The sequence below is a fragment of the Alligator sinensis genome, unplaced genomic scaffold, assembly GCF_000455745.1.
Source record: "Alligator sinensis unplaced genomic scaffold, ASM45574v1 scaffold261_1, whole genome shotgun sequence".
Classification (NCBI taxonomy): Eukaryota; Metazoa; Chordata; order Crocodylia; family Alligatoridae; genus Alligator; species Alligator sinensis.
Genome location: NW_005843171.1, coordinates 286186 through 298914, shown reverse-complemented (window position 1 = coordinate 298914; position 12729 = coordinate 286186). Strand labels below are relative to the sequence as shown.

General features: G+C 51.6%; 1 long non-coding RNA gene across 1 annotated transcript; it reads left to right on the top strand.

Moving 5' to 3' along the window:
• The first annotated feature begins 5998 nt into the window (after positions 1-5998).
• Positions 5999-10635, top strand: LOC112548442. The gene is made up of 3 exons (XR_003092186.1): positions 5999-6824; positions 9217-9747; positions 10489-10635. It is a non-coding gene; the product is annotated as an uncharacterized LOC112548442 (long non-coding RNA).
• The last annotated feature ends 2094 nt before the right edge of the window (positions 10636-12729 follow it).

The window sequence follows — 12729 nt, the reverse complement described above, 5'->3', positions numbered from 1 at the left end:
ACACAGTCAGGAGTCCTGGTCTGCCTGCACAGAAGAACTGTTTCTCTGGGCAATGATAATGGGAGGCTCAATTCGGATTCTTCAGGTGCGGAGCAGGTATATGACGGACATTTCTCAGCTGGGAAGAGAATTGATAGAGAGGTGCTGTATAGGCTTCCATTTATCCTTTACTATAATGATAGGAGTAGCATCAAGAAGTGCCAGCTGAGATTGGGGCCCCATGGTCCTAGATGCCCTGCATACACACACAGCTCCAGCTCAACTCCTCTTAGCTTTCAGTAGAATCTGAGCATCCATCTTAATTTTAATTTACAAACCTGCCCACTGTTGTTAAAGACAGCCGGGGCCTGGTGTGTCTGGAGAAGGTAGAAAAGTAATATAACTGCTCCCCGTTCCCCTCCCATTAAGGATGGGGGACAGAGAGGTGGAGTGACTTGACCACAGTTGTGTAGGGGCTCTGGGTAAGCAATGAGAAAGGAACTGGGAACACTCAGGTCCCAGTCAAGTTTCTTAGCCTCAGGGGCAACCTGGCCCCAATCTGGATGGGTTTTCCTGCTCATTTTCCTAACTGAGCACAAGTCTTTGTAGAAATCCAAGCAGATTGGCTGCTTTCTCCACACTTCCATCCCAGACAGAGGACTTGTCTGCAGCTCCAGAGCCCCCCAGTCTCAAAAGCGTTTTTTTTGCTGGCTTCTGTACATCACCCCCACGAATGAAAATAGACGCCTCTCCTATGGACAGAGCTGCACCCACTGCAAGAGCAGTGCAGCCATATTTTCCCTATTTGTCCCCCCCGGTGATGCTGGCAGGGACGGGGAAGTAGGATGGTTGGCCCAAGGAAGGCATGGCTGTACCTGAAGTCTGATGACACTCCTGGGCGTGAACACCGGGGTGCATTTCAATGAGGGAGAGTCCTATGGTGATGAGTAAGAGGATGTGGTGTGCTACCCAGCCACTCCTGCTGCACATCTCAGCCTTCCCGAGAGCCATATTATATCCAGACAGGCTTGGATCTGAACTCTTTTAGGGGAAGAGGAAAGAAAAAATCAGACAGGTGTACAATGTTTTCCACAACTGGTCCCTGCTGTCTGCATCAACTCTCTAATTGCAAAAGCAACATCCAGCTGTGGGATTTTGCATATTCTTGAGCCTTTAGACTTACCCCTGCTTTGTGCCTCCAGGATACACAGCTACTCTTTCTGTGTTTTTGCATAAAAAGAAAGCAGAACCGTTACTGCAATGCCACACGCCTTGCTCTGCGGCAGCTAGATAAGGAGTATGGAAGCAAAGTCCAAAACCCCACTCCACACCCCATCTTCTCCCACAGCTGGAGGCAACACTGATAAACACAGCGACGTGTGGGTTGGATGGCAGGGTCCCGCCTATGCAGAACTGCTGGGGTGCTCCTGAGCCATTCCATGGTGACAAGTATCAGGGCATGGATACCCAACACATTATTCACAGTGGAGGAAAAAAAAGGAGTGGACACACAGTATACAGCCCTCCATCACTGTAACTTTCTTTAATCTGGTGCAGAATTACCCCAGGAAAAACTCAGGGTAAAATTACACTGGTGTAAAGGTGGCACCCTGTAGACAATTCATTGCCAGAAATGGCAGCACTGTGTTTCAAGTAGAGGTGGTCTACCCATGCCAAAAAAGTCATGTTACCAATCTGGCAAGCAGTGTGTGTAGTTGCCATATTGGAATCCAAGATGGCTGCTGTGAATTCATGTTTTGGTTAAGAGTTCAACCCCCACTAGGGTTAGAAATGGATTCCAGTGATGAAACCAATCTCGCATGAACTGAGGAGACCAACAGTAACCTTTTTGTCATGGTAGTCATTGTGGATTCCAAGGTAGCTGCTGGGAATTTACAGTTTTGTTCGTTATTAGATTCCCACAAGGTTTGCAAAATTGCTATATCAACTCTCTTCTGTTTCAGATTACCTCGACATGAAAATCTCTGATGGAGATTGTTGTCAAGAGACTCACCATTATCACCCTAAGTAGACATTACAATGCAGCTGATGGCCTCGATGAGTCCAGTGAAACACAGGAGGTATGACTTGCAAACTACAAGACGCATCCTATGTCTCAAAGCAGGTTTGCAGTCAACAATCAACCAAAGAACACCTGCTGGAACTGCGCGAACAAACGAGGCACTCATTCAACGTAGCAAAGTTGCTGAATTTGATGCTTGGTACGGCCATATTCTTGACAGACTCTCACGCTGTGTTGATCCTGCATTGTAACCTTCCAAAAGCCACAATCGGCCCCGTTCTTGCTATGGTAGCAAGCTGTCCGTCAAGAATGATGGGGGGGTGGGGGCGGGGCACTGGTGATGGAGCCGTGCATCCAGGCCTGTGCCTCACCCCCCGTGTAGCTCCTCATCTGGCCTTGCTCCACCAGAAAATTAATTCCAGTGACAAAACCAACATTATGTGAACCAAAGAAATCAACCATAACATTTCTGTCATGCCAGTAAATCTCCCACGCTAGGTACAAAGTAGAACTTTATTGGTTAGAAAGAGTAGGTTTGGAATAGGGGACAGGGTAAAGCAATATCAGAGAAATCCCATAGAGCAAACAGTGGCATGGTAGCCTTTGAAGATGCATCTGAGTTACTCCAAGCTATATATCCAGTTAGATCTCAGGTATCTTACTCACAAGTATAATCCAGAGGCAGGTGGAGATTTCCTCTGGAGGCAAGCAGTTCATTGTTCGTGAGAAAGAGAGAGTTTCAGATTGTCTAGCTTCCCTGTGAGCTTTCATCATGACTACTGCATTGAGAGACTGTTAAGAAAATCTTGTAAGGTAGAAGATGAAAGGGAAACCCTGCCAACAATATCAAGTGAAGAACACACTAGGACAGGGGTTGTCAACCCCTGGCACGCATGACGAGCGTGACACGCGAAGCCATTTTGCTTGGCACGCTGCCGCCAGCCCCGGCTCCAGGTCGGTGCTGCCCTCATCATGACTACTGCATTGAGAGACTGTTAAGAAAATCTTGTAAGGTAGAAGATGAAAGGGAAACCCTGCCAACAATATCAAGTGAAGAACACACTAGGACAGGGGTTGTCAACCCCTGGCACGCATGACGAGCGTGACACGCGAAGCCATTTTGCTTGGCACGCTGCCGCCAGCCCCGGCTCCAGGTCGGTGCTGCCCGCGACGGAGCCCAGGCTGCTCCCAGCAGGGCTTGCAGCATCCCTGCTGCCTGCTGAGAGCAGCCTGGGATCCCGGCTGGCAGCAGCTCCCCAGAGCTGGGGCCAGCTGCAGCCCGGAGGCTCCAAACAGCTGCGCTGGCCTCCAGCACAGCTCTGCACTGACGCGTGCAGTCGCGCCTCTGAGCTGGTGGTGGGGGAGGGGCCTGAGGCAGCACAGCTTTGGTCTCTCCCCGGCATGGAGGTGATGAGCCCGGCACAGCTGTTTGAAGCCAGCCCATGCTCTGGGCAGCTGCCCAGTCTCCACAGCTCTGGCATCAGCTCCGGGCTGGTGGTGACTACACGGGCACCTCAGGGTGGACAGCGGGGCAGGGCAGCCCACCCTGAGGTGCACATGCAGTCACTGCCAGCATGGAGCTGATGCCGGAGCTGTGCAGCCTGGCACAGCTGTTTGCAGCCTGCCCGATGCTTGCAGCTGTCCAGAGCCCGGGCTGGCTCCAAACAGCTGCGCTGGTCTCATCACCTGCATGCTGGGAGCAGGGGAGGGACCAGGGCTGTGCTGCCTCAGGCCCCTCCCCCACCGCCCGCTCAGAGACGCGCCTGCGTGCACCGGTGCGGAGCTGATGCCAGAGCCTGGAGCCCGGAGCCTGGCGCAGCTGGTTGGAGCCTCCTGGCTGCAGCCGGCCACGGCTCTGGAGACCTGCTGCCAGCCGGGATCTTGGGCTGTTCCCAGCAGGCAGCTGGGATGCTGCAAACCCTGCTGGGAGCAGCCCGGGATCCAGCAGCTACCCAGATCTGGGGTAGCTGCTGGCAGCCACAAAGCCCAGGCTGGGGGACAGGGGCTTTGGGTGGGGGGCAAGGGGAAGCAGGGCTGGGAGGCAGGGGCTTTGGGTGGGGGGCAAGGGGCACAAGCAGGGCATCTTGCCATGTACCCCTTACCCTCATTTTGTTTTTCTGCCATGCCGGCACTCGGGCACCTTCCGAGGTAGGCATTGTGGTGTTTTTCGGTATTCCGGCCAAAAAACGTCGCCTGCCCCTGCACTAGGACATCAAAGCAGATCATCTGTTCCAGTAGTTTTCTGGCAGAATATGCACCTCCTCCAGTGATGTTCTAATAAGAAGAGACGGAGTCAAGTGTTGTTATTTGAATCAGTCAATAAAAACACACGCTGGCAGAGAAGAATGAAGTGCTACATTGCTGAATTGATGTCAAAGATCTAATAAGCTGCTGAGGCATGCTACATTCCTGAATGCAGGTGAGAGGAACAATGGAAGGGACAAGCCTCTCATTCCCATTTACGTGTGGAGATTGTACAAGAATATTCTCTTGAAGAAGAAAAGGTGGACAAAAGAATGCTCTTACATGGCAAACATGCAATCGTTCAGGGATGCTCCTCTCTAGTATTCTCTTGCAATGACAGACATACTGGACATATCTGCACGAGATGCTACTGTGCAGTTGTTACTGTGCATTTATTTAGTACTTATATTAGCAAGTACTAAATAAGTGTGCAGTAACTGGAGTTACTGTGCAGTAGCACTGGTGAATGTCTTTTAGGTGACACTACTGTGCAGTAGCCTAATACTAGTGCCCAGTAGTGTATTAGCACTGTCCATGCTGTGATTCACTGCTACACAGTATTTTTCAGCTACTGCTCAGTCTCATGTACACGTGCCCGCTGGTCCTTCTTCTATGCCACAATCTTGTACCTAAGGTTTGGATGAAGAGAAGCAGCCCAGTAAGATTCATTCCAGTTCATGATATTGTGTCAGAACTGCCTGAGCCAGTCCGTGCATCTCTAACTGGATTCCATAGTGTTACTGGTTGTGATACCACAAGTCAGTTCAGTGGTCATGCTAAGAAAACTGCTTGGAAAGTGTTCATTCAACATCTACATCTATTGGCGGGTCTGGGAAGTAGGTCTGATGTTGATAAGGATTTGTACAGTTGTGCAGAAAAGTTTGTTGTGTTGCTATATCAGCTGTCAACATCTTTTACAACCCTTCTGGATGTTAGGGTAAAATTATTCCACCAAGGAAAAGCTCTGGGTAAACTTTTGCCTACATACAAGTCCCTTGTTCACCATGTACATAGAGTCAGTTATCAAAGTCTTGTTTGGCAAAGTGCACTTGAGCCTAATCCACCATTGCCATCACCTGACCAATGTGGTTGGCATGATGAAAATGATGGTTATGTTCCTATCATAAACATGCTTGAGCCACTACCAACACAATGCCTTTGGATAACAAGTTGCAAGTGCAAGACAGAATGCCTAGGGGGTACGTGTGGGCAGGCGGGGATGGAGTGCCACCACCTCCCAGGAGCAGGGCTGAGGCAGGGCGAGGACAGTGGCACCCCTCTGCAGGATGGGGAAGCTTGCACGCGGCGGCTGCTGTCACCACACACCAGCCTGGTGAGCTTCCTTGCCCTGCAGAGGGGCACCGCTGCTCTCACCCCAGCCCGGTGAGCTTCCCAGCCCCATCCCGGCCCCGCTCCTGGGAGGTGGTGGCATTGTGTCCCTCTTGCCCACACTGTCCCCGCCTCCCTGCTCTGTGTCTGGCTGCGCGCCACCCCCTGCCCCACTTGGCATCCGGCCGCATACTACTCCCCCCACCCCCTGCTCAGAGTCTGGCCGCTGGGGGAACTTAGACTAAAAAAGGTTGAAAACCCCTGAGCTAGGCTAATGAACATTTTTCTAGTACTTCACAATGGAGGGTGCCTATACGCAACTATCGAGGCTGCTCTGACGCACTGGAATTCCAGCGCACCGGAGCAGACTTGATCGAGTCTGCTGCAGCATGGCAACTACAGCAGTCTCCTGCTCTTGTGTATCAGCATCCCTATGCTTAACAATGGTGGTGGGGGTACTAGAGCTAAAGCTCAAGCTTGAATGAGTTTAAGTTCAAGAGCCCTTGCTGCCATTTTTAAGCATGGGAATGCTGATACAGGAGATGTGGCAGAACTTTAGTTAGAGCACCCCCACCCGAGCACATGTAAATGTGCCCAGAGGTACTAGATTTAATGCACATCAACTAAGGTGCCCCCTAGTAGGGGCTGAAATATTAACCAAAACGTGAATTCACGGCAGCTGTCTTGGATTCCAATATGGCAGCTATGTACACTGCTTGCCAGATTGGCAACATGACTTTTTTGGCATGGGCAAACCACCTCTACCTGAAACTATGGATGCTGCTTCTGGCAATGAATTGCCTAGGACAACAAAATCTAGAAAGATTATGGGTCAGTTCATACCCTACTATCGAGGCAAACAGGTCTTTATCTGCTCCCTGTTGTCTAGTGGTGGGGTACTGTAATAGCCATTGTCGTGGCAACTACGCCAGGGTAACTCTTTGTTTATCTGCTCTAGATGTGTGCCTGAGCCCAGAAGGCTCATGGTTCAGGTACACCCTACTTTGACTCCCCAGACTCCTCAGCCTGATTGCTCAGGCACCCATTTACAGATTGGGGCAGCTCTCCACACACCTGAAGAACAGAGCCAGGCCTCTACACAAACCTTCACAACTCTTCCACTGCCCTTGCAACACACCCATCTTTAATCGGACCAATCCATTCATTGCACCATTAGGTGCTGAACAACTGTTGCCACCCTCTCCTGGGCCCGTTCCTTTTACAGCCTGAGACCAAACAAGCTTTACTGGTAAGAGCTCTACTCCGGTAGTGGAGCCCATGCTGGGCAAGCTGAAGGGCCCGCAAATGTTTGGCAAAAATGAATCTCCTGGATCTTCAAAGCTGGGGGATGGACATGAAGTTGACAACAGGGAAACAGAGGGAAAGTCTTGCCATTTATGGGAGATGCCACTCTTCAAGTGCCACCAAAGAAATCAGTTGAAGAGTCCAAGCCAGAGGATGGGCTTACTGAGCTCCCACCAGGCAGTGCTGGGCTAGGACTGGACTGGTCACATGCTGAACACTGGGAACTAGCAGACTTTAATGCAAGATGTGGAAGTTGCAGGGGTTAAGTTGCAGATCCCGGGGATTTGCTCAGCTGCTGCTCCCACTGTTGCTCTGTCTGCAATAGCAGCTGGGGGCTTCTCTGGCTGCCACTTCCTGCCCCATCCCCAGGGAGTGGGACAGTGAGGTGTGCAGCATGGGAAGGTGAGGATGAGTCTAGGGCTGTGTAGTGCAGCAGTGGGGGGGATGTGAGGATTTCCCATATGGGGCCCAGCAGCCCATAGCTTGCCCTGGTACAGCCCCCAGGTCCTGCACTCTTGCTTGCATGGAGCACAGGGGGCATGGCCCCTGGCTGCTTGGAAGTTGAACATCCCTGCTTTAGTGCACCCATGAAAAGCACAGTGCTGTGATCACGGTGGGGAGCTGAGAGCGGGCATGCTCAATGCATGTCATAGGCTCTCAAGCACTGGGAAGGGACAGGAAGTGAGACCCCCACTGGACTGGAGCAAAGCATCTCTGTGAGCTACTGCTTCAGGCCGTCTTCCACTCCCTGGGCACTTTTATGCACCTGAGAACAAGGGCTGTGCAAAGCTTCGATTTGGAGACAACTAGAAAGATCTGGCGATTCGGACACAGACACAGCTTTAAATGTTTTTTCTACATAGCTCTAGGTAGCAGGGGCTCGTGATTACTGCAATTCTGGGGTGCACAGAGCATCCCACAGGAGCGTGGGGGCTCCCCAGCGCCCTCGGCAGCAGACCCAGGCGTGGACCAGAAGCACTTCTGGTTCACTGCCGGGTCCGCCGGGGAGTGTGCTGGGGGCCCCTCCCATGTCCTCCCAGCTTGGTGACTGGTGCCTCCTGGGTCTGGGGGGGTTACCTGGGGTCCCCCCATGACCAGTCCCCAAGCTGGGGAGGCGTGGGGGGACCCCAAGCATGCACAACAGCAGACCCAGAAGTGGACCGGAAATACTTCCGGGTTTGCTGCCGAGCACGTGGAGGTCCCCCCCCAATCCTGTGGGACGCTTCACGTGCCCCAGCATCGCAGCGATCACGAGACGCACTGGTACCTCAAGGTATGTAGAAAAAACATATGTCCGAATCGCTGATTCTCCTAATTGGCATCGAATCTTCAGATACGGATTCGGGTGAATCTGAATTGGGGACAGTGATCCAAATCAACAAATCGAATTGCTGTCCCCGATTCGGGCTGAATCCGAATTGAATAGGGCCCGTTTTGCACACCCTACAGAGAACATCTTATGAAGATGAGGGGGCTGACAAAGGAAGGAGAGAAAGGCTGCAGCTGGGGAAAGAACAGCAGCTGTCGATGTCTGCCAAGGCGTGGGCATACCTTGCTTGCAAGCCCAAGTCAGAGAAGGGAAGAGCTTGGGCAGAGGGGTGGAGCAGAGCTGTGGGACGTGTAGGTGGTGTTTACAGAGCGCCGCATTTTGTGGTTTTGGAGGCTTAAAATGTAGTTCCTTCCCCACATCCCACCTTGGCACAGAGCAGGGCTGAGCACTCTGCGTTTTGCAACAACAGGAACAGTGGAAAATCAGTTTGGTAGGGGCTTCCCCTTATAGTCTCATTAGAACTACTGGGCAAAACAGCTTAAAAATAGTACACCTCTCCCTGCACACCCACCAACTCCTCCCCTAGGAATCAGCCTGCTCTGCTGTGCAGACACCTCTCACATGCAGATATTCACCCTCCACAACTCCCCTCTTCCAAATAAGCAGAAACATTTCTTACCTGAAGAGCAGCAACGAATGATATTGTAGCATGGACGCCCTTTCCGGTGCTGCAGTCTGCTGACAACAACCTTGGCACTCAGCAAACAGCCTATTGGGGCCCTCTTCTGGCTAAATCTAGCTATTCAGATGTTTCCACAGTTTAGCTCTAGTCATGGATTTTTACGTGGTGAGAGACCATCAGATACAGAAAATATCCTAGTCCCCCAGAGGGATCAACACCTCTAATAGGAAGGTGTATGAGAAGGCTGTGTATGGCTTGGAGTGTCAGGCGCTGCCCACGATGTCTCTGGAGACTGGAGGGATGGTCTGAGAATTGATGTGTTCAGGATTTCTGTTCCAAGCACATATGGCTATAGTTACACTTACCATCTTTACTTTATTGTAGGTTTTTCTTCCAAAGAAGTCAGAGATGCCAGCTGAAAAATTTCACATCTGTTGTATCCCCCCTTGAACATGGGGAAACAGTGTCATGGCCATCATAGAGGACATTCCAGTTTTCTGTTACCTTGTCATCTGTCCTCTACTGATATGAAACTCAACACCTTTATGCTACACGGCCCTAGACTCACCTTTACCTCCCCATGCTGCACACCTCACTGTCCCACTCCCTGGGGATAGGGCAGGAAGTGGCAGGCAGAGAAGGCCCCAGCTGCTATTGCAGACAGAGCAACAGTGGGAGCAGCAGCTAAGCAGGTCCCCAGGATCTGCAACTTAACCCCTACAACTTCCACATCTTGCATTAAAGTCTGCTAGTTCCTGGTGTTCAGCATGTGACCAGTCCAGTCCTTTTCTCTTGAAGAGAAAAATAGAGGACATAAAGGCGTCCGGTTTTGTAGCAATAGAGGACAGAGGACAACTGGATTGTCCTCTGTGATGGCCACCCTAGGGATCTTCAGGGATGACCGACACTGAAAAGGTAAGATTTGAATTCAGTGATACCAGCTAGAAAGACTTTCTCCCTGACCTTTCAGAGCTGGTAGGCTTATGAACACAATTCCTACAGCAGTGGTGACAAAGCTCTTTGCTATTTACGTAATAGTTTAATGATGCTAGGGGAGAGAAATGCATGAGAAATGGCAGGCAGGGGTGAATAGTAGTAGTGGTGTAGCCATGATCAGGGACCACTGGAATTCAGGCTCCAGCAGGAGGACAAGCAGGCTCCTGGCAGGCTCACCAGAGCCAATTTCAGGTGTTTTTCAGGGCAGGCTCTCCCACGCCTCTGATTGGCTGAGAGGACCAGTTCTTATGCAGAGAAGGGGAGGTGGAAATTCCCCTCCACTCCCATGTAGCAGCAAAACAAAGTGGGGCCTGGGGAGAACCATGCTGGGTCGGGGGAAGGCCCTGCGGTGGGGGCACCTTATCCCTCATGCCTGGCTGTGAGGGCAGGCACCCAGGATGCCTATTCCTGCAGCCCCTAGGGCAGGGGGTGCTTACCTGTTCCACTCTGGGCAGGGCTTTTAAACTCCCTGCCAAAGCTAGGGATCAAACAACCTGATGGGCTAAGGCCTTAAAGGGGATCAGCATGTACTAGGTTGTCCCTGGAAGCACACGGGGCTTCCACAGTGTTTCTGACACTCTGCTGCCTTTCCTCTTGGGGCTTCAGTTAAGTTTTTATTTTTCCTTTTTTCCCCACCATCCCTCTCCTCTGCTGTTTCAGGCTGTTTCCAGTAGAGGTGCATCGATACATCAGTCCGATATCAGATTGGCACCAATATAAAGAAAATTGATTATATCGGAAATTGGCATTATGTGGCCAATAATTTGGCCAATAAATGCCTGTGCATGTGCACAGCCACAGTGTAGTATGCAGGCAGCAAGGAGCATAGCCCGTTGTCTGCTCATCTCCTGCCTCCCACTGCTCATCTGGGAAGGCATGGGGGCAGGGGGGTGTGCCCTCGGATCTGCACTGGGTGGGCTGCAGCTGTGGGATGGGGTCAGGGGCTGCACTGCATTTGGAGTGGGCGCTGGAGCACTGGGAGGGTACTACAGGGAGGCTACAATGAAATTTAGGATGGCTGCAGCCCCCTCCCCTTAGTTCCCCTCTCCTGCCTCCCACTGCTCATCTGGGAAGGCATGGGGGCAGGGGGGTGTGCCCTCGGATCTGCACTGGGTGGGCTGCAGCTGTGGGATGGGGTCAGGGGCTGCACTGCATTTGGAGTGGGCGCTGGAGCACTGGGAGGGTACTACAGGGAGGCTACAATGAAATTTAGGATGGCTGCAGCCCCCTCCCCTTAGTTCCCCTCCTAGTGCCGCTGGCACCTGTTAGGGTAATTATGTAGATTTTGGATGTTGGGATAATGATATAGAATCTGGGGGTGCTGTGTGTGCAGCTGAGTGAAGGCTTTTTCCTGTTTTTCAGCAAAAAGCTGCTCGTCACAAGGCTGGATGATGTATTAAAAGTAACTAACTTTGCAAATGCTTAGGCAAGCGGTTTTCTAAACAAAGTAGTGTTAGAGCCCATTGTTCAAGAAGAACAAGATGCAGCCCATCAGCTATCATCAGGAGATAAGATGGAAGCCAAACCTTGGAGATGGTGCTGAAATCAGCAAATAACAAGAAAGAACCAGCAAGTGACGGAGCGTACCTGAGTTCATGGTCTTAGGCGCGTGCTCTTAGCAGAGAGGCATGTAAATGAAGGAAATGCATCGGCAATTCCATGTTAATGAAGTGAACAATAAACAAAGGTGGAGCTTGAGATGGGAGGAGAAATGGGTGGAACCGGAGGTAGAACAAGGGTGGAGTAAATGTTAATATGTATGAACCAAGATGTATAAATGTTGGAAAGAACTGTTGTTCAGGGCTGCTCCCCATCGTTTATGGCGAGAGAGCTCACCCAAAGCTGTCTCCATTCTGAATAAAAGCTGTTGCGAGCAATGTGTGCTGGTGTTTGCTCCCTGCTCTGCTCTGGCTAATGAGTATCAGGATCCACGGGCAATTGGATCATTGTCTCCCTAGTCATTGGGCGTTGCATAGAGTCGGGCTCTAACAGCACCCACTGTGAGCACAGTACAGTGGAGTCCCTGGTCCCAGCCTGCAGCTGCAGTTTGCCTGGCCTGCCCTGCAGAGATATGGGGGCAACCCTCCCCCCCAGGATCTTCCTGGATGAGTGGCGGGAGCAGTGGTGGGAGCTGCTGGATGAGCAGATGAGCTGCAGGATGAGCGGCTCCCAGACCAGCAGTGTGGAGCAACAGGAGCTGCCACCCCCCTCCCTGCACCCCCCAGATGAGCCGCAGCTCTGTCCTGCACCCACCCTGCCCTGGCTGGGCAGCACCTACCCCAGCCCCAGGCCCACTCCTCCCTCACTGTGGGATTATATTAGTATTATTATTGTTGTTGTTTGCCCTGCAAACATGGAAACCAAATTAAACTAACTACACATGTAACTGTTTCTGCTTTGCTAAAAAAAAAAGGAGACAGAGAGAGAGAAAGCATGTGCAGCTCCACCAAATGGAATTGATGTTGCCACGTTTCTAGAACTGTTATTACTAGATCTGTGGCATAAAACTTTGCTAACAAAATACACATGTAACCCTTGTACTGGGCACTAGTTCAGACTTAGGGGTTTTACAGAAGTGTCTACTATCTTGGCTTGATGCCCTACATAGAAACCTCAGGCTGCCCCATTCCCCTTTCCCCTGTTCCTCCCTCCTCCTGTGTCCACACTGCTTCTGCCATCCACAGCCTCAGGTCCCTGCCTCCCCTCCATCCCCCCCAACACTTTTGCTCCATGTTGGCACTGCTGTATGAGGCTGGGATGGAGCAGCAGTGCAGCTCCATGCTGCTGCTATGGGCTCCGGCTGGAGCATGCTCCGTGTCCCAGGCTGCAGCAGGGAAGGAGCATGTGGGCATGGAGTTCTGGCAAGGAGGACTGCAGCAGAAGGGAAGAGAGGAGGAGTTG